This window comes from Mauremys mutica, chromosome 10 (assembly GCF_020497125.1).
Source record: "Mauremys mutica isolate MM-2020 ecotype Southern chromosome 10, ASM2049712v1, whole genome shotgun sequence".
Lineage (NCBI taxonomy): Eukaryota > Metazoa > Chordata > Testudines > Geoemydidae > Mauremys > Mauremys mutica.
In genome coordinates this window covers 34,655,918-34,675,458 of record NC_059081.1, presented here as the reverse complement: position 1 = coordinate 34,675,458, position 19,541 = coordinate 34,655,918, and the positions used below count along the sequence as shown (strand labels likewise).

General features: G+C 46.1%; 1 protein-coding gene across 1 annotated transcript in view; it reads left to right on the top strand.

Moving 5' to 3' along the window:
- Positions 1-15,274: 15,274 nt before the first annotated feature.
- Positions 15,275-19,541, top strand: part of COBLL1 (cordon-bleu WH2 repeat protein like 1) — a 122,520-nt gene continuing 118,253 nt past the window's right edge. Inside the window, exon 1 of the mRNA XM_045032930.1 lies at positions 15,275-15,474. The gene's annotated coding sequence lies outside the window, so the exon portion shown is untranslated. The remainder of the gene's footprint in view (positions 15,475-19,541) is intronic.

Here is a 19,541-nt window from a genome sequence, read left to right as displayed (position 1 = left end):
ACTCTGTACAAAAGTATTAGGGATTTGATAAATAAATTACCAGTAGGGAACCTGAAATAAAGCTACAATTGCAATATTTTCTTGTTATACCTCTAGAGGGCATGCATATCATTTGGAACATTCATCTACGCTAGTGAAGAGTGAACACAAACCACTAGTTATGACTATTTGAAATAAATATGACAGTGTCAGCACAGAAGCTTTGAGCGGGCACAGAGCACAGTTATTTTCAGGGGTGACTCCTTCACTTTCAGAAGCCCTGGTGGTTCTACCTGTGTCTTGAAAATAAGGGAAACAGTTTATAAACTGTGGTTCTCAAAGGGAATGCAGTCAAAAGGACAGCTGAAAACTCTCTCAAGCTGTGACAACTTTCTGCTGCACCTGAAATGCAGGCTGAATTACCTAGCACTTTAAACTGAAATTACAATAGAGTTTACTAAATTAGTACTATTAATTTACATTTACATTCCCCAGATTTCATTAAGTTCTCCAATAACTTGAATTTGTGCAGGATGTGAAAATCAAATGAATTGCCACATTCTTGTTCAATAAACCTTACACAGGGAGTGGCATAATGTGACATTTCAACTACCAAGTGCTTGACAGATCCCATCTTGAATGCACATACTTCTGCAGTCTCTTTATTCTGTCACTAGTTGGTTGGTGGACAGCTTTCTCCTCTGAACTCCTTCCTGTCAGTTATCTGACAAAGTGTGTTGATCATTCCTTGGTGAAAGTTGCATAATAAATATTTGAGTGCGATTGCTGCAGATGGTGCGCTCAGACTTGCTCTTCTGAGTCATATTTTATATCCAGAGGCTGTCCTGATTATTCACACTTCTAGTAAAATATGTTATAAGCCTTATAAATCTGAAAAGTGATTAGGGTCATAGTTCCAGGTTTCAGAGTAGCAGCCGTGTTAGTCTGTATCCACAAAAAGAACAGGAGTACTTGTGGCACCTTAGAGACTAACAAATTTATTTCAGCATAAGCTTTCATGGGCTACAGCCCACTTCTTCGGATGCATGTAGTGGAAAATACAGTAGGAAGATATATATACACAGAGAACATGAAACAATGGGTGTTACCATACACACTATAAGGAGAGTGATCAGTTAAGGTGAGCTATTAGCAGAAGAGAAAAAGAACTGTTTGTAGTGATAATGAAAATGGCCCATTTCCAATAATTGACAAGGAGATATAAGGAACTGTGTGTGTGTGGGGGGGGGGGAATAAGCATGGGGGAAAAGTTTTACTTTGTGTAATGGCCCATCCACTCCCAGTCTTTATTCAAGCCTAGTTGATGGTGTCTAATTTGCAAATTAATTCCAATTCAGCAGTCTCTCGTTGGAATCTGTTTTTGAAGTTTTTTTGTTGTAATAGTGCGACTTTTAGATCTTTAATCGAGTGGCCAGGGAGATTGAAGTGTTCTCCAACTGGTTTTTGAATGTTATAATTCTTGACGTCTGATTTGTGTCCACTTATTCTTTTACGTAGAGACTGTCCAGTTTGGCCAATGTACCTGGCAGAGGGGCATTGCTGGCACATATCACATTGGTAGATGTGCAGGTGAACGAGCCCCTGATGGCGTTGCTGATGTGATTAGGTCCTATGATGGTATCCCCTGAATAGATATGTGGACAGAGTTGGCAATGGGCTTTGTTGCAAGGATAGGTTCCTGGGTTAGTGTTTTTGTTGTGTGGTGTGTGGTTGCTGGTGAGTATTTGCTTTAGGTTTGGGGGTTGATTGTAAGCAAGGACTGGCCTGTCTTCCAAGATCTGTGAGAGTGATGGATCGTCCTTCAGGATAGGTTGTAGATCCTTGATGATGCGCTGGAGAGGTTTTAGTTGGGGGCTGAAGGTAACGGCTAGTGGCGTTCTGTTACTTTCTTTGTTGGGCCTGTCCTGTAGTAGGTGACTTCTGGGTATTCTTCTGGCTCTGTCAATCTGTTTCTTCACTTCAGCAGGTGGGTACTATAGTTGTAAGAACGCTTGATAGAGATCTTGTAAGTGTTTATCTGAGGGGTTGGAGCAAATGCGATTGTATCGTAGAGCTTGGCTGTAGACAATGGATCGAGTGGTGTGGTCTGGATGAAAGCTGGAAGCATGTAGGTAAGTATAGCAGTCAGTAGGTTTCCGGTATAGGGTGGTGTTTATGTGGCCATTATTTATTAGTACTGTATTGTCCAGGAAGTGGATCTCTTGTGTGGACTGGTCCAGGCTGAGGTTGATGGTGGGGTGGAAATTGTTGAAATCATGATGGAATTCCTCAAGAGCTTCTTTTCCATGGGTCCAGATGATGAAGATGTCATCAGTGTAGTGCAAGTAGAGTAGGGGTGTTAGGGGACGAGAGCTGAGGAAGTGTTGTTCTAAGTCAGCCATAAAAATGTTGGCCCCCACCCCAAGCACCAACCTCACAGCTCCCATTGGCCAGGGACCGTGGCTGTCCCTCCACATAGGAGCCGGAGGCGGGACATGCTGCTGCCTCTGGGAGCTGCTTGAGGTAAGTGCCGCGCAAAGCCTACACCCCCTCCTTCGCCCCCACCCCCTTACCCTAGCCCTGACCCCCTCCTGCCCTCCGAATCCCTTGGTCCCAGCTCAGCGCCCCATCCTGCACTCTAAAGCCCTTATCCCCACCCCAGAGCCTGCACCCCAGCTGGATCATTCACCTCCCCCATGCCCCAACCCTCTGCCCCAGCCCTGATCCCCCTCCCACCCTCCAAATCCCTCGATCCCACCGCCGGAGCACCTCCTTCACCCCAAACCCCCCATCTCCAGCCCCACCCCAGAGCCAGCACCTCCAGTTGGAGTCCTAACCCCCTCCCACATCCTAACCCCAATTTCATGAGCATTAATGGCCTGCCATACAATTTCTATACCAGATGTGGCCCTCGGGCCAAAAAGTTTCCCCACCCCTGGTCTGGAGTGTAAAGACACGAGAGGAAAGTGAGTTCAGTAGAGGATTAGGTTTGAAAAGTGGTTGGGGGAAACCTTCTCTCAATATGGTGTATTTAAGGGCAGGTCTACAGTTAAAACTCTGCTATAGCACTTCAGTGAAGATGCTACTACACCGATGGGAGTTAATCCACCTCTGTAATTGGCAATAGCTGTGTTGATGGGAGCACTGTCTATGCTGGGAATTAAGTCAGTATAACTGTCGCTCAGGTGATGTTTCTCACCCCTGAGTGAAGTAGTTATAATGATGTAAGTGTATAGTGTAGACCTGGCCTCAGAAGTTGTAGTTTAACTCAAATTGATACCAAAGAGGCCAAAGCCTCTCATGGCACATTCCTCCCATGCAGTTTCAAAAATATACAAAAGAAAAAGTACAAATCATCAAGGGTGACTCCTCTGTTTCTCTAGAGCACCACGCCCTGCCCTAGCCCCTGGGTAATTCAACCCATTTTCTCTCTTTGCTTGGAGAGCAACACCCTACTTTTAAATAGTTTAGTCTAAATAGACTCAGCTATACTTAATTAGCTGCTAACTAGTAATATCTCTGGGAAACTCAATAGGAATGAAACCCTACAACCCAGGCTTTTGTCTGACTGCAATGTGCTTTAGGGTCTCATCCAGGCCAAAAGACCCTGTCTCATGCTGCTGGAGAGCAACACCAGAATTTCTCCTTTGCTCTCAGTTACTGTGTGTGCTGTCTCTGCAAGACTACTGGGGAAATTCTGCACCAAAACATTAAAAATTCTTCACACAATACTTTAAAATTCTGCATATTTTATTGTCAAAATAACAATATAATCATGTTAGTTTCCATTATTTTGGTAATTTTTCAAAATACCTGTCAGCAAGTTTGTCAGTAATACTACAGACACCCAAAAAGACTTATGAAATGTTTTTTGACAGATTCCTTACTAGGCATATTAATGCAGAACTTTTAGTAATAATTCATTTAAACTACAATACAGAAATGTATTTCCTGCACCCCTCAGAAGTAGTGCAAAGGCTTGTGGGAGTCAGGGGTAACGGAGGAGCTGAGGGAGAGGGAAGTAATTGCTGGGAAGGAGCCTGAGAGTGAACCTGGAGAGTTGTTGGGTGAGGTGGACAAAAGATGTAATTGCAGCACCTCCCTGGAAAAATCTTCTTATTCGGGGGCGGGGGGTGGGGGGAATCTGCTAGAGGACATGAATTTTGCATGTGTACAATGGTTTCGCCCAGAATTCCCCCAGGAGTACAAGACCCAGAGCACCCATTAGCCTAAGAACTACAAACTAGATTATTTATTGTATCTTGTTTTACACAGGGCTTCCAATATCAATGTAGGTACAAACACATTAGCAGAGAGCTAGAGTCCCTATACCAACACCACTTGCTTGTTAACTTGCTGAATTCCTTGACCTCCTTTAGCTCTCAAGTGTACTGAACAATGTTTAAAAAGAGTACTTAATATCAAGCATAAATTATTGAAATAATTTTAATCCTTAGAAGCTACAAATTGCTACAGTACTAATAATAGTTCCTATGTTTTATTAAAAATTGAGGCATCTTTCTCACTTCCACTGAAACCGCATAAACCTGACAGAATTTTATATGTATGTTCTCTTCCCTTTTTAAAGGGCCAGACCTGCAGGTATACCTGAGGAGGAGGAGGAAGGGATAATACATAGTTTTCTACCAATTTTCTAACCCTTATTCCTGAGGGCAGCCAGAGCTGTTTGATGCCCAGCACACATTAAAGCAGGGGTCTCAAACACGTGGCCCGTGGAATTATTTCCTGTCATAGCTCCCCTCACCTCCCACCCCCTCGCCCCCCGCCTCCACCCCCCTGAGTGCGCTGCATCCCCACTCCTCCGCCTACCTCCCAGCGCTCAGGGGCGGCTCTAGGCACCAGCAAAACAATCTGGTGCCTAGGGCGGCAAAATACAGGGGGCGGCAAAAGGTTGGGGCCCCAGCTCATCCTGCCGCTGCGAGCCGAGGAGCGGCCCGTCCCCTGCAGCCGGGGCAGGGCCGCGCTACCGGCTCCGCTTGGGGGAGAGGGATGGCCCCTTACCAGTAGCGCGGCCCCGCCTGGCTGCAGAAGACGGGCTGCTCCTCCTCCGCTTGTTCGCGCCCGGGTCCTAAACAGCGCGGCAGCAGCTTGGCTGGGGGGGCGGGGCTGAGCTCCGCCCCGCTCAGAGCCGTGTGGGGAGGAGGCGGGGCTGGGAGCTCCATGCCGAGTGGGGGCAGCTGAGCTCAGCCCGGAGCTCGCAGCCCCGCCCCTCCCCACGCGGCTCTGAGCGGGGAAGAGCTCAGCCCCCTCCGGAGCCACGCGGCTGCCTCGCTGGGCAGGGCCGCTTCTCGAGGCGCGCAGTGAGCCGGGGGTAAGCAGCCGGGGCCGGGGGGGTGGCTAAGGGGCAGGGAGTCCCGGGGACACTCAGGGGGCACAGGTTCTGTGGGGGGGGGGGGCGGTCAGGGGCCAGGGGCCAGGGAAGGGGGGTTGGATTGGGGGGGTCTCAGGGAGGTGGTTGTCAGGCCCCCCCTGACCCCATTACCCCCCAGGCCCAGCCCTGACCCCTAGCTCCAAGCCCAGCCCCTCTGAGGTGGGCACCCCCCCAAACCCATCCTCCCCACCCAGCCCTGACCCCCAGCTCCAAGCCCAGCCCCTCGGACCTGGGAACCCCCCCGGCCCCATCCCCCTCACAGCCCTGACCCCCAGCTCTGAGCCCAGCCCCTCTGATTCGGACACCCCCCTGACCCCATTCCCCCCACAGCCCTGACCCCCAGCTCCGAGCCCAGCCCCTCTGAGCCGGACACCCCCCTGACCCCAATCCCCCCACAGCCCTGACCCCCAGCTCCGAGCCCAGCCCCTCTGATCCAGACACCCCTCTGTACCCATTCCCCCCACAGCCCAGACCCCCAGCTCCGAGCCCAGCCCCCGTTGAGCCGGGCACCCCCTGACCCCATCCCCCACAGCCCTGACCCTCATCTCCAAGCCTAGCCCCTTTGAGCTGGGCACCCTCCGACCCCATCCCCCCCACCCCAGATCCCCAGCTCTGAGGCGAGCCCCTCTGAGCCAGACAACCTCTGACCCCATCTCCCCACAGTCCTGAGCCCAGCCCCTGTGAGCCGGGCACCCCCCAGAGCCCAGCTCCCCACCCAGCCCTGGGCAACAGCAGCACCACCTCCAGGCAGTGACAGCCCATTGGCACCAACCATCACCATCACCCAGCAACAGCCCATTATGTAATTGCAAATGTATACAGACCAGTAAAGCATTTAATGTTTTTAAATAATGTATTTGGTGTATTTTCAAATTATTACAAATTAATTTTCACTAGTTATTTTTTACATTTCCAAATACATGTTACTATAGTATTGCAACTTTTTTTTATGGAAGGGGCCCCCAAAATTGCTTTGCCCCAGGCCCCCTGAATCCTCTGGGTGGCCCTACCCAGTGTGTGTGAGGAGCCGGGGAGGGAGGGAAACGTGGTCTCCTGGAGCTGAGCCCGGGCTGTGACGGTGGCGAGGGGCTCCTGGAGTGTGTGAGGAGGTGAGCGGCCGGCTGGGTTCGTCGGTGCTGAGCAGGTAGCCCCACAGCCGGAGATCCTCGCCTTCCCTCCTGGCGGGGCTGGGCCAGGGCACCGTCAGGCTGAAGAGCAGCAGGTCCAGGGGGCTCTCCAGGTCCTCGGCCGCCAGCATGTCAGGGGTGAGGGCGGTGAGCACGAACTGATCCACCTTGGCCACCAGCAGTGCTGCGAAGCCCAGGGAGGGGGCCGTGTTCTTTGCGCCACCCCGTAGCCGCGCCACCACCTGGAAGTACTCCCGCTCCGCGCCGCCCAGCAGCTCCACCCGCATGGGGACAGAGTCGCAGCTGGGCCAGGGCTCGGCTGCAGTGTGCTGGTAGCGGATCCCACATTTGGGGGGGAGCCCAGTGCTGGGGCAACAGGGGGTGTGAGTGGGGGGCACTGGTGGGCGGGGGGGCTCATGTCTGGGGCCGGGGGGCAGCCAAAAAAAGTTTTGCTTGGGGCGGCAAAAAACCTAGAGCCGGCCCTGCCAGCGCTTCCCAATGTTTGGGGCCGGGTCTCTCCCCCAGCCCCGCCTGCCGTCCCCACGGTCCTCCCACGAGTGTCCCCCGGCCTCCACTTGCTGCCCCCGCTCACCTCCCCGGAGCCTGCAGCTCACGCTGACTCTGCTCTGCCAGCTCCTGGCATCAACTGCTGCTGCAGAGTCCTAGTGCCCCCCATCCACTAATGGCAGGGCAGGCTGCCCTTCCCCTGCCCTTCCGCCCTAGCCCTGAGCCTCTCCAATGGCCAGAGCCCTTATCCCCCCACACCCTAATCCTCTTCCCTAGCCCTAAGCCCCCTCCTGCATCATGAACCCCTCATCCTCAGCTCCAGCCAGAGCCCTCATCCCCCCCGCACCCTAATTCTCTGCCCCAGCCCTGAGCCCCCTCCTGTTTCATGAACCCCTCATCCCCAGCCCCACCCCACAGCTCTCACCCCACACTCCAACCCCCTGCCCTAGCCCTGAGCCCCCTCCCACATCCCAAACCCCTCATGCTCAGCCCCACAGCCCTCACCCCTGCACTCCTTCCTATCCCCAAATTCCCTCCCAGAGCGTGCACCCCTCCCCCTTCACACACAACCCCTCCTGCCCATAAACTCCCTCCCAGAGCCTGCACACCCTCCCTTTGCACCCCCTCCCACTCCCAAACTCCCTCCCAGAGCCTGCACCCCTCACCCCCTCCTATGCCCCCTGCCCCAGCCCAGAGCCTACACCCAAACTCCCTCCCAGAGCCTGCACCCCTCACCCCCTCCTGCACTCTCACGCCCTGCCCCAGCCCAGAGCCTGCACCCAGCACCCAAACTCCATTCCAGAGCTTTAGGCAGGCGGGGGAGGAGGGGTGTTCTGGGCATCACCAAAATTTCTACAAACCTGCCATCCATGGCCTCTAGTAGTAATTGTTAGCAGTATTAGGCCATTACATTGAGCAGTATGTTGAGAGAACAAAGTCTTCCAGCAAACCAAAGCACTAAAAGGATAGCCTGTTACTGTCAGTATTTAAAAGACAATGATTGCCTTGCTCATTAGGGGTGAAATTCACGCTGTGTAGAAGGTGAGCAAATGGCCCATGCCCCACATTCACATGAAGATTACATAGTCCAGTGTTGCCAATCCCTACAGAGCCTTATTTACTTCAGTGGGATTGAACACACAGGGGTTCATATGCAAGGATCAAATTGCAGGACATGCCCTATATTATTTTTAAATAAAAGTAAAAAAATACTTTCCATAAAAATTGGTGAATTTACTATTGTTTTCCTTTAGATTTGGTAGGCCCAGAATTTGACCTACAGTATCTTTTTTATTTTTTCTTTCCTTGTGTAGGAGTAACCACATCAGTCCTTTTTACAGTCTCCCCCATAGCCCATCTCCAACCCCTAGTTGCTCATGAGCAGCTCTACAATAAACTAGACCATGATGCTGCAGCCAAATGTAGCCCTGTGGAAATCAATGGGTCTCCATGCAGGCATCTGTCAGCACTACGAAAGTTGTAGGATCAGGGCCCTACCATGTACGCAACAAAATAAAAGAACATATTGCCCAGTCCTGCATGGGATATGCTAGTTCAGGCTGCTCTGTTTGTCCCATTAAAAGGTACATCAAATTTTGAGCCTGCTAATCTGAAAGACACAAAGATAACAATAAATCAAACAGTTTTAATGGCAAGCAGAGCTTGCCATTTATTTAAATATAGGCTCTGTCTCTGCAGTTGAATTCAAAAGGGCAGATGCCTAAGGCTGTCAAAATACAAGTCAACTAAAACCAAAAACTAACCAAATAAAAATATCAAACATGCCAATCACTGTAGTCATTCTACTGTTCTGTCCCCTAACAACACTCTACCTCTTTGCCTACACTTGAAATGTAGCACTTCAGTGTAGACACTACCTGCACCGATGGGAGGGTAATCCATCTCCCTGAGACATAGTGCTGTCTACACGGGAGGTGGTTCTTCTTTTGTATAGCTGATGTAGAGCAACAACTACAATTTCACCTGAAGTTGATTGAGCCAAATGGCTACATCAAGAGTAACAGAATTTATTGCAGTAATGCCTCCTTCATATTTATAAATTGGGCAGTAGGTAGTGATATGTTCGATGGTCTGTCCTGGGGAACCACACTTGCACACTGGGGAGTCCTTTATTTTCCATTTGTACATTAGATAGCAGCATCTACCATGGTTGGTTTTAATTTGGTTCAGAGTTGACCAAGATGACCGTGGAGTTTCAAACCCAGGAACCTTCTGCTTGGGATCTGGCACAAGATGCTTAGTTTTTAATTCTTGTTTAGCCCAATCTGCTTTCCGAGCCTCCTTCTGATCATAGCCTGATTGCATGAAGCTAAGCGAATGTTCCCAGAAAGGCTTGCGGGACTTAAGACGTTATGGGAGGGGGTTGTCAAGGTCTTGGTGAATAGGAAGACATCTGTTTTCCTGAATTTGCTGAGCTTTGTGGAATGTTGCAGCGGTTTGGCATATCAGCGAAGGAACAATGTTAGACAGGACAGGTAGCCCTGGTGTTGGAGTCGTCTTAAGGGGTCCCGTGATGCACTGCATCACTGTATGTAGCTGTGTATCCACAAGTCGTGTGTGGCTGCATCTGCTGCATACCGGTGCACAATATTCAGCTACTGAATATATAAGTGTTATTGCAGATGTTTGCAACACTGATGCTGATGCACCTCAGGTTGTACCTGCTAGTTTCTGGATTATGTTGGCTCTCGTTTTTATCTTTGCAGCTACATTCTCAAGATGATCATGGAAGGAGAGGGTGCGGTCAAGTTTCACTCTAAGATATGTTGGCGTGTAATTGTGTTGCACATTTTTACCACAAAAAGCTACTTTCAGTGTGTTTTTGGCACCCTTATTATCAAGATGGAATGCGCTTACTATTGTTTTTCCAGGGTTTGGTTTGAGCCTCCACTACTGGAAATATTGTTCCATATTTTGGAGGTCCTCAGTTGATGCTTTCTCAATGTCATAGAGGTTTGATGCTTGGATTGTCATGGCAAGATCATCTGCATATCCAAATTTTTGTGATTTAGTTGAAGACATGCCACTTATGTAAACATTAAAAAGGGTTGGCACAAGTACAGAACCTTATGGTAGCCCGTTGTTTATGATACGGGGTGAGCTGGTCTTATTACCCAGCTACACCCGTAGGCGTCTGTTACTCAGCATGGTCCAAAGCAGGCAAAGTGTTTGGTAGCAAGGTATAATTTTAGCAAGTTTCAGCAACAGGCCCTTCATCCACAGGGGAGGTTAAGTCGGTTTAACTACATCACTCAGAGATATAGCTTTTTCACACCCCCTGAGTGACATAACTATGTCAGTGTAAATTCCCAGTGTAAACCAGCCCCTAGCCTCACACGTGTGTGTGTGTGTCTGTGTGAAACTGTGTGCACATGTGGGGAGGGGGAATGAAGTGGACAGGGGATACAACAGGATGTGACGTAAAATGGAAGATAATTTGTTTTATTCCTGGCTCTACTGCTGACTAGCTGTGATCTTGAGCAAATTGCTTAACCTGAAAGTGCCTCAGTTTCTCCATTTGAAAAATAGGAGTAACAATTGTTAACTACTTTTCAAAGTAATTAAGCCTCTTAACAACTATACAATGCTTTGAGCTATTTGGGTAAAAGATGCTCCAGAAGTGCAAACTAGTACTATTATACATTTATAGATGAATGCATGATTAAAGTGTGCAATATTCTTCATCTGAGAACCTGATAGTTTAGATAGGCATGCAAAAATGTGTCCCCATGCCTATAGTAATACTTTCAGTGGCTGTGTGCATGCATATGCATGCTCACTAAAAACCCCACCCAGCTACTGGAATTCAAACATGATAAAAGGCAACTCTAATAGGATGCTATGCTATGTGAGCTGACTGGCTACTCGACAGTAAAATCACTTGTAGATTATTTTTTTTTGTAAACAAAACTAAGAGAGCCCTATAAATTGTTCAATGTTTTGCCATTCTGCTGGAATGCCAAAAGTTAATTTTTTTTTATATATCCATTTCCCCTGTACTGATAAAATAAGGCAGTTCTACTTTCCACCTCATTTAGTAATGAACCATACAATTAATTTAACATAGGAAACGCCCTTCTCTTTCATGCTCCACTCCCCTATTGCACAATGCTATTCAAAACAGCCATTGTACTATATTATTTTCCATGCACAAAACTATGTGGTAGTTGAGAATGTAAAGGTGGTATAGTTAAGTATCTCAAAATCAGGTAATGACAACATTAAAGTTAGAGAGACAAGGTGGGTGAGGTAACATCTTTTATTGGATCACCTTCTGTTAGAATCTTTTATTGAAACAACAGAAGGTGGTCCAATAAAAGATATAACTTCACCCACCTTGTCTCCTTAATATCTTGGGACTGACATGGCTACAACACTGCACACAACGTTAAAGTTACATATACAAGTAAATGCTAAAAGAAAGAGATTCTAAATAGACCGTTCCCACTCTGTGAATGGAATTCAGTGAAAAATGCTGTTCTATTTGATTTAATATTTTAAATAGCATTCACCACTGGCAATAATGGGCACAACTGCATGAAAATGATACCATATTTTACATTTCTAAAGCTCCTTTCATCCCAAAGTGTTTACAGACAGCATCACTGGATTGTAGTCACCTCTGGGGTGAAGGAAAGCAACGACCAACATGATGCCCAGTGGCTGGTGGAGGTGTGGGGATTTTTTCAAAAAAACAACTGGACAACTAGCTACTGTTACAAAAAGTGCCACAGGCTGCTTAGTGTTTATTCAGAACAAATAGGATCTTGTTTTTATTCATTTCAGTTCTTTATGAAAGACCCACACTCAGAAAACTTCATGGAACTTTATGTACCTACCTGAGAAGGATGAATTTTTGCTCAAAATAGAAACTGGAACTAACAGTCCCTGATGCTTGAAGGTTACACTAACAATGGTCAGAACTGTTACCTAGTAGTACATTAAAAAAGTACAGTAGGCCAGGACTTGTCACATGGGTTAATGCTTTTGAGTAAATGATTGTGTTACCTCAGAACATTCTAAAAGTCATTAATGTATGTCAGCTATACAACTAATGATCTGAACTTAATAAACAGTAGCTTTCCAAATCAGTTTGAGAAAGTGGAAGGACTTGTCTTAAACTTATTGCTTTACAGTAACAAAAAAGAGTTCACTTTGAGGGACACAGATAGAGTTAACAGATCACTTTTCCAGTCTTCCCTGGCTGTTATTTCATAGTAGACTTGTGTCCATTATGTAAGGCAGCTACTCTCACTTAGCTTTTACATGAGCAGCATTTTGAAGTCAGCACAGCACTTTGAACCTCACTAAAGAATGAGATACATAGGTTAAATAAAATCTAAACTGTCTCAAACAACTACTTTTAATATAATTTTAATAAAGCTTTGCTTGAAGAATGGCCTGCAGGCATCCGGCCTGTGGTATGCTGTATTTGATTAACAACCAGGGGTTAAAATGAAGGGAATTTGGACTGTGAGAAGGGAAGCACAGCTTCTGCTTCTCGCTCTGGCTTGGGTTCCCCAGTGAACCCTTTCCTCCTTGGCTGGGCCGCTGGGAGCTCCCCCTCAGGGTTCAATCTACTTGGGTGTGTCACTGTTGACAGTTTTTTCCACACAATGTTGATGTTGAAAGTTTATATTAATAGCTGTGTTTCTCCCTGTCATTACTGAGTTTCTATCATTGGCACTAGTAAGTGATTCAGTACATGGCATTCTTTTTTTTTAAACTGGTACTGAACCAAAGCTCTAGAATGATGTTAGTGATGGGCAGTGTGCTGTATCTTTTAAATGAGACATAAAATTTAGTTTTGACCATTTGGATGATGTCCTGTGACTTACTGTAACTAAAGAGCCAATGAAATTTGCTTAAGAGCAGGGGTTTTTACACCACTTTGCCATATTTTAATTGTGGCCATTATTCTGCCTATCTAAACACCCTCTGAATTATCAATTGTATACAATATTTTTCATTTTCAGTTCTAAGCTGTTGAGCAGCTACTATTTTACACCTTAGAAGTGGCTGCACCTCATTAATGGGTGAAACGTTCAATAGGATGACCCATTTGATGGCTCCACCCAAGAATCACTTGGTTAGTGCATTAGCTTATTTTGTATTGGTAACATATCAGGATATCATGGCAGCAAATATGGAAATCTGGCTCCACCAGCATCACTCATGCACTATTCCAGAGGCAGAGAGTGGAAAATTTTATGGTGGCTAAGTGGCCTGACAAACCTTTTCAACCTTCACACCAACCCTGGAGGGGACAAGCACTTGGCAATTTGAGGGGTCATCAGAACTGTCAAGAAAAAATGATGGACTGGCAAAGGAGACAAATGGGGAGAGAGACTTCCATATGGACTCCTGGATCATACTTCAACTCACAGGGATTCACTGGATACTATTTCTCAGGACGCTGTGATATGGAGTGGTCATGGGAGCCCATCTGATTAATCAATTATTTATTTTTTGGTGTGGGGAACTGAGACAGACTATTTGGGAGTGCCCAATGATGGTGTGTGATTATACAGGCGTGGGTAACCACACACCTGTGGTCTGACTGATCAAGCAGCAATAGGGCCTATGAACTCTTTATTGTAAAAGGAGAATACAATTGAGAAAAACACCCACAGTGAAAGGGAAAGCATAACATATAGACAATGTCTATGTTACAATATTCCTTACAGAATAATTATTTGATACAATGAAAGAGGAACAGCAACTATCTGTCATGGAGAAGGTGATGGAAAGAAGAATTCTGGGAATTTCAGTCCAGGACTGAGTCCCCAGTGAAGTGATCAGACAGCAGAGTGGAGTGCAGGATGTCATTGTTGAGAGCAGGCATAGTCAAATACGATGGGCTGGGCATATAGTGAGACTCACTGACAATCAATGAACAGCAGCTGTCGCCGAGTGGTACCCACGGGAACTGCAATGACCACTCGGCTGACCTCCAAAGAGATAGGAAGATTTTATTGTGAAAAGACATGGCTGCACATGGAGAAAGACCAGGATACTAGAAGAATGGAAGATGTGTTGTGATTGGTGCAATCTATATGAGGGTTGAAGGACCGATTGATCAAGGTGACAGTGTAAGATTCCCAGGTGTGCTACTACTAGAACTAGTATTGGCAAAAATGAAAAGCCAATGAAAAAATTGAGTGCTAAGTACTTCATTTGAACGAAGAATTATATTTTATGGTTCTGTGTCATTACCCCTATCTATGGTCAACGCCATCCCTAGGGGTATGCGGGGCCCGGGAGAACCCTCCCACCCTGCAGCCCAGGCCCCACCCCCATTCTGATTCCAGCCCTTCACCAAGCTCAGGGCCCATGGTGGTTGACCCGGTCCGTCCTATGGCCAGGGCTGCCCTGTCTATGGGTTAGATACTCACAATACAGTCCTAGTGCAGACACTGCACTGTTGGACCAGTTCAGTCACACAATGCAGGTTGCAATGGAGCAGTTCTTTCACATAAACAAGATTGAAGTGTTGTCATACACAGGATGCAAACAAAATGAAAACATTTCCCCCTAATCTGTTGTAGAACAATAGCTGTTACTTGTAACAATGGGGGTGAGGAAGAGGCAAATGTGATTAAATTGACAATGTCTCCAGGAGGCCTCATTTAGATTTTATTGAAGGAAATAAAAAAAAAGCTGTTAACTAAAAAGTTATTTATCATCTTTGTTTTTGCAACCCAAACATTGCAACATTGTGTTAGGCCATAAGAACAAGCAAAACCTGCCCCCGGCTGTCTTATATTTGCACAGCAACAACAGCGCACCAGGTGCTTTCAGACGAATCAGTTTCAATTTTGCTAGCCCTCTAATTTTCATTTTGCGCAGCCTGAAAGGATCAAAGGGCTCGGGGGCGCAGCGCCGAGAGAGAACGCCGCAGACGTGCCCCCTTCAGTCCTACAGCTTGCGCGGAGGAGGCAGGGACGTGTATCTTTAACAGAGACTAGGTCTGATCGCTGGTGCGGAGTGAAGAAGGGGCTGATGAGAGGGGGCCCTCGCCTATAACCCCCACCAAAGCAGCCTCCCAGGGCTCCCTCTCGGGGAACTGCACCCTCCCCCCCGAGCAGGATACGCGGGCAGGTGGTGGCACCCGAACCCTTCGCTGGCTGTGCCCCGCCTGGGCTCTCCCCACCTGTAGGGCTCCCGCCCGCCCTAGCGGTGGGTCGGGGGAAGCGGAGCCCGTCCCAGCTGGGGAAAGAGGAAAATTCCAGCGCGAAGAAAGGCCAGCCCTGCCCTACCCTGCCCCCGCCTCCCCGCGGCGCGGCGAGGAGCGAGAGGCTGCGCTGGCCGGGCTCTCGGCGCGGACCGGGGCTGTGCTGGGAGCAGGGAACCCTCGGAGCGGCTGGGAGGGAAGCCGCTGCTCAGCCCGAGCCGGAGCCGGAGCCGGGGCGGCAGCAGGGACGGCTCCGCGCGCCGCAGTTTTCCAAGGTGCGGTTTGTAACGTGCCCCGCTGCCCCGGGAGCGGAGGGGGATACACGGGGCACGGCTGGCGCTGGGCTGCGGGGCCGCGACGTCTCCCGGAGCCCTTTGCAAACAGGTGACGGCGGGGGGAGGAGGGCAGCCGAGGAGCTGCGCCGAGCGCGCCTCCCGCCCAGCTTGGAGTCCGGCCCCGGCCCGGCAGGCGTGGAGCCTAGTCAGCTGCCCCGGGCGGCCAAGCGCTGCGCGCCCAGCCAAGGGAGTGGACGGCCGCGTCTGGCGGGCAGCGGCAGCCCTGCCTCCCTCAGGGTAAGCACAGCAACTCATGGCATGTGTGAGGGCCGCAACCCGGGTCCCGTGGGTGCAGGCACCGCCGTGCTCTGCTGCTGGCTCGCGTGAGCTTTCCCTTGCCGTTGCCGAGCTGAAGGCAGTTGCTCGCCTCTTCCCCCTCTAGCCCCTTGGCGAGGTTATCCGGGTCTGCGCGGATTGGAAAGTGGAAGTTCAGCTGATTGCAAGGGGGGGAGGGGAGGGGTAGGTGCACGTGCACACAGCACCTTGAACAGGGCACATCACCACCTCAGCAACGTGCAGCTCAACAAAGGGCCATTGTGGAACTGTAGCTTTTGCAAGGTAATACCTGGGAACGATTATGGCTGCGCCTCGGGACTAGGCAGCTCTCTGGGTCGCTGAAAGGGGCTGCAATTGTGACTAATCTGACTGGTGGAATCACTTTGGAATCAAACGCAATAAATGCTTGTTTCTAAACACAAACCATCTTGCAAGGGAAAAGGACTTGAAAGAAACTAAAGAAAAACTTCAGACAACGCTGGTTGGCTGGCAGATACTAAGTGATTGGGTCCATCAGCTATAACTTGCTTCGTTGTCTCTCTTTATCCAGTGCTCTTATGGTGTGTAACCCGACGTAGAGTTTATGTGATGAAATGTCATGTAAACAAACATGTTGATTGTAGTTAGCATTTGTGGAAACAAAATGGGGGAAAAGTTAGTTTTGCAAACAAACAAACCGTAACAGTTTGACGATGAGATTTATTGGAGATGAACACAGGCATTCACCTTGTCAAAACTATGAACCAAAACTATGAACCGTGCGTGAACCAAAAGAATCAAAGAACTTTTATATACTTGTTTTCTCTTGCCATGAAACAAGTTATTCTGTTTTTGATGTAAAGAATATTTTATTCAAATGGCTAGATAAGCAAGAGCAGGTGTCTTTGTATTAGGTTTTAAGAAAAACAAGCTACTTGGAGACAGGTAGCTGGATTAGTCTGTATTAGCAAAAACAAGGAGGAGTCCTTGTGGCAGTTTGTTAGTCTCTAAGGTGCCACAGGATACTTGGAATTCATATTGGGATTATTTAATGGGTGTAGCTGTAATTTTCTCCTAGAATGTTATGAAAGGAATTTCTTTAGAACCAAGTCAGTACCTGCTTATTCATATCATTGTCTATGTAAATGTTGGCAATAGACTAGAAAATTCTCAGGACCCCAAAACTCTAGTTACAGTGCTATCTAACAAATGTTTAACTACACAGAAGAAATATTCTTCAGTACTCTGCAGCCCAAGTGTTGCTGCAATGTGTTAATGTATGAGGGCCAGGAAATTAACTGAATATTGGGAAAAGAGAAGCTAATTGTTCAGGTCTTTGTTAATTGTCCAATGTGAAATGCACTAAGTGGACAGAAACCTTCAGTATGAAAAAACAAAACCAGTTTTTAAAATTGTCTGTTTTAACAATCTGAAATCCTTTTAGTGTCACAGATAAGAAAATTTGCTTTTTATTTTCTTGATACTGCTGATATGAAATACCATTGGTGCAGACCAGTTATTTTAGTTGTAGGCATTTTCAGTTGTGTGTCATTTCTAATGCTGTAACATTGTGGTAATTCTGTCTTTTTGCTTATCTTCCTTTCTTTATAGTTAAATCCATGATAGTTAATGAGGTTTTTTTTTTCTTTAAAATTTGAGTGGCCAGTGTAGTAATGCTTTACTATGTAGATGGAAGTAGTGTATACGTTTTGTAAAATCAACAGAAACAAAATCTGGAATATAAATAGATGAGAGATTGATCATTGAGGAAGAAAATACAGTAATGTGCAATTTACAGAACATGACTGCTGTCATAAACAAAATTACTTTTCCTCTGTTTTGGGGAATTGGGGAACTAAGAGGAATCTGATATATGAAATGGCAAAAAGGGGAGGATCATTGGCCTGAATGCCCATAACAACCGTACTCTTGGTTAGGGACTGCAAGTAATACATTGTCCAAAGTAATACAATTTAATTCCCAGTTTTTATAAGTGAACACTCTTTTATGTATTAACATAAACACTTTCTGGAATGTGAGACTATACATGGAAATATAATTATTTGATTTATGATTATTAGATTAGCAGAAGAAGAAAATAAAATTGGATTTATAGATGGATCTGTTTCAAGTCCAATATATCCACCTCATATATGAATCTTTTGGGAACAGGTATTTATAAAATTATGGCCTTGTAGAAAGTCTCCTCTTCTTCTTCTTCTTAAGTCATTAAGAACTGATATTTAAAAGAGGGGTAAACAGTTCATAGAGGTAGAACAAGAGAGGGTTATTTCTCGTGTTTATAAGACTTCGGGCATGCAAATCAAGTTTTCATTGCTCCAGCAAAAGAGCAAGCACGTAATAGTAATGTGAGAACATGCAAATATTGCATTATAACTGTACTTCTGAAATCTTTAAGTTCCTTGTTCATGCTTATTTCATTTTTTTTTAAGTTTGAATGGCTATATGATACCATTTCAGCTGTTCTTACAATTTCCTTAGGCCTGAAGCATGTCATATTACTTTTGATGAATTATGACTTGAATTCTGGCTGCTATATTTTTGCTGTAAATCAGTAAAATAGCTTGTTTCTTTAATACCTCTTAAAACATCTATCAGCAAGTGCATTTCATTTTTTTTAAAAAGTGCAGCTAATAAAACTTACTCTGTTTAGCACTGGGGGCATATTTACAGGCAACTTAACAACTTGAAATAACTGTAGCTTTGAAAATTAATGTCATTGTTTCTTCCTAGTTCATTACAACTAGGTCAATCTATTAGCGGTTTTAATTATTTCCTGAAGATGGTCTAAGTTTGCTGACCAAAACATTGAGTTTCAAGCAAATGTCTGTTTATATAGTTATTCTTTAATGTAGCTTTTCTGACTGTCCAGCTACTAAAACAACACACCGGTCCATCTTAACCGGTAATTTTCTGAAATAAGGACTGCAGAATCAGGTCTTAGATAAAAAGTGTAAATTCCTGCTTATATCATAGAAATACTTCTACCAACCAGAATTTATATTTCTATTTAAATTTTAGAATCTTTATAATAAATATATTTAACTTTTATACCAAAAAGTGCATGATGAGACTCAGTGTTTTATGTGCTTTCTGTTGTCTAAAATATCACTTTTAGAATTGGGAATATCAGTTGTCCCTTCTTATGTTTGGAAAACTTGATTTTCATTCTTTGTTTCACATAGAGTTGAAAAAATAGCTGTTTGTTTTATTAATTGCATCAATATGGTGGATCTTAATTCTGTTACTCTTCTCTCTATATGCCTGGTTCTCCAATGATTCTGAGAGTTCTGTGCAAGTAGAGGAAGCAGAATATAAAAGCTAAGATACTTTATACAATAATTATGCCCTCCTGTACATGGGTTCAAATGACTTGGTGCCCCTTTTTTTAAAATACTTTTTCCAAATACCTTCAGTTTTTCAAGTATGTCATATTACTCAAACGTCTAAGTTATTAAATTAGTTTATGCTTTTTGTCCCATCTGTTGCTATTCATGTTGGTCCATAATTGTGCTGGTTGCTAGCCACCAAACTCTGGCTTGATAATGGTTTTAAGAAATAAAAGGGTTAAAAAGTTAACTTCTGAACAGAAGGATCCAGTGAAATGCTTTTGTACACAAAAACAATTCCTAGTCCTCCACCTGAATGAAGTTGTTGGAAAGATTGTGTAATCTAGAAAGGACAGGATTTGAAATAGTGATTTTTCCTTTGACTAAATTATCAAATTATTG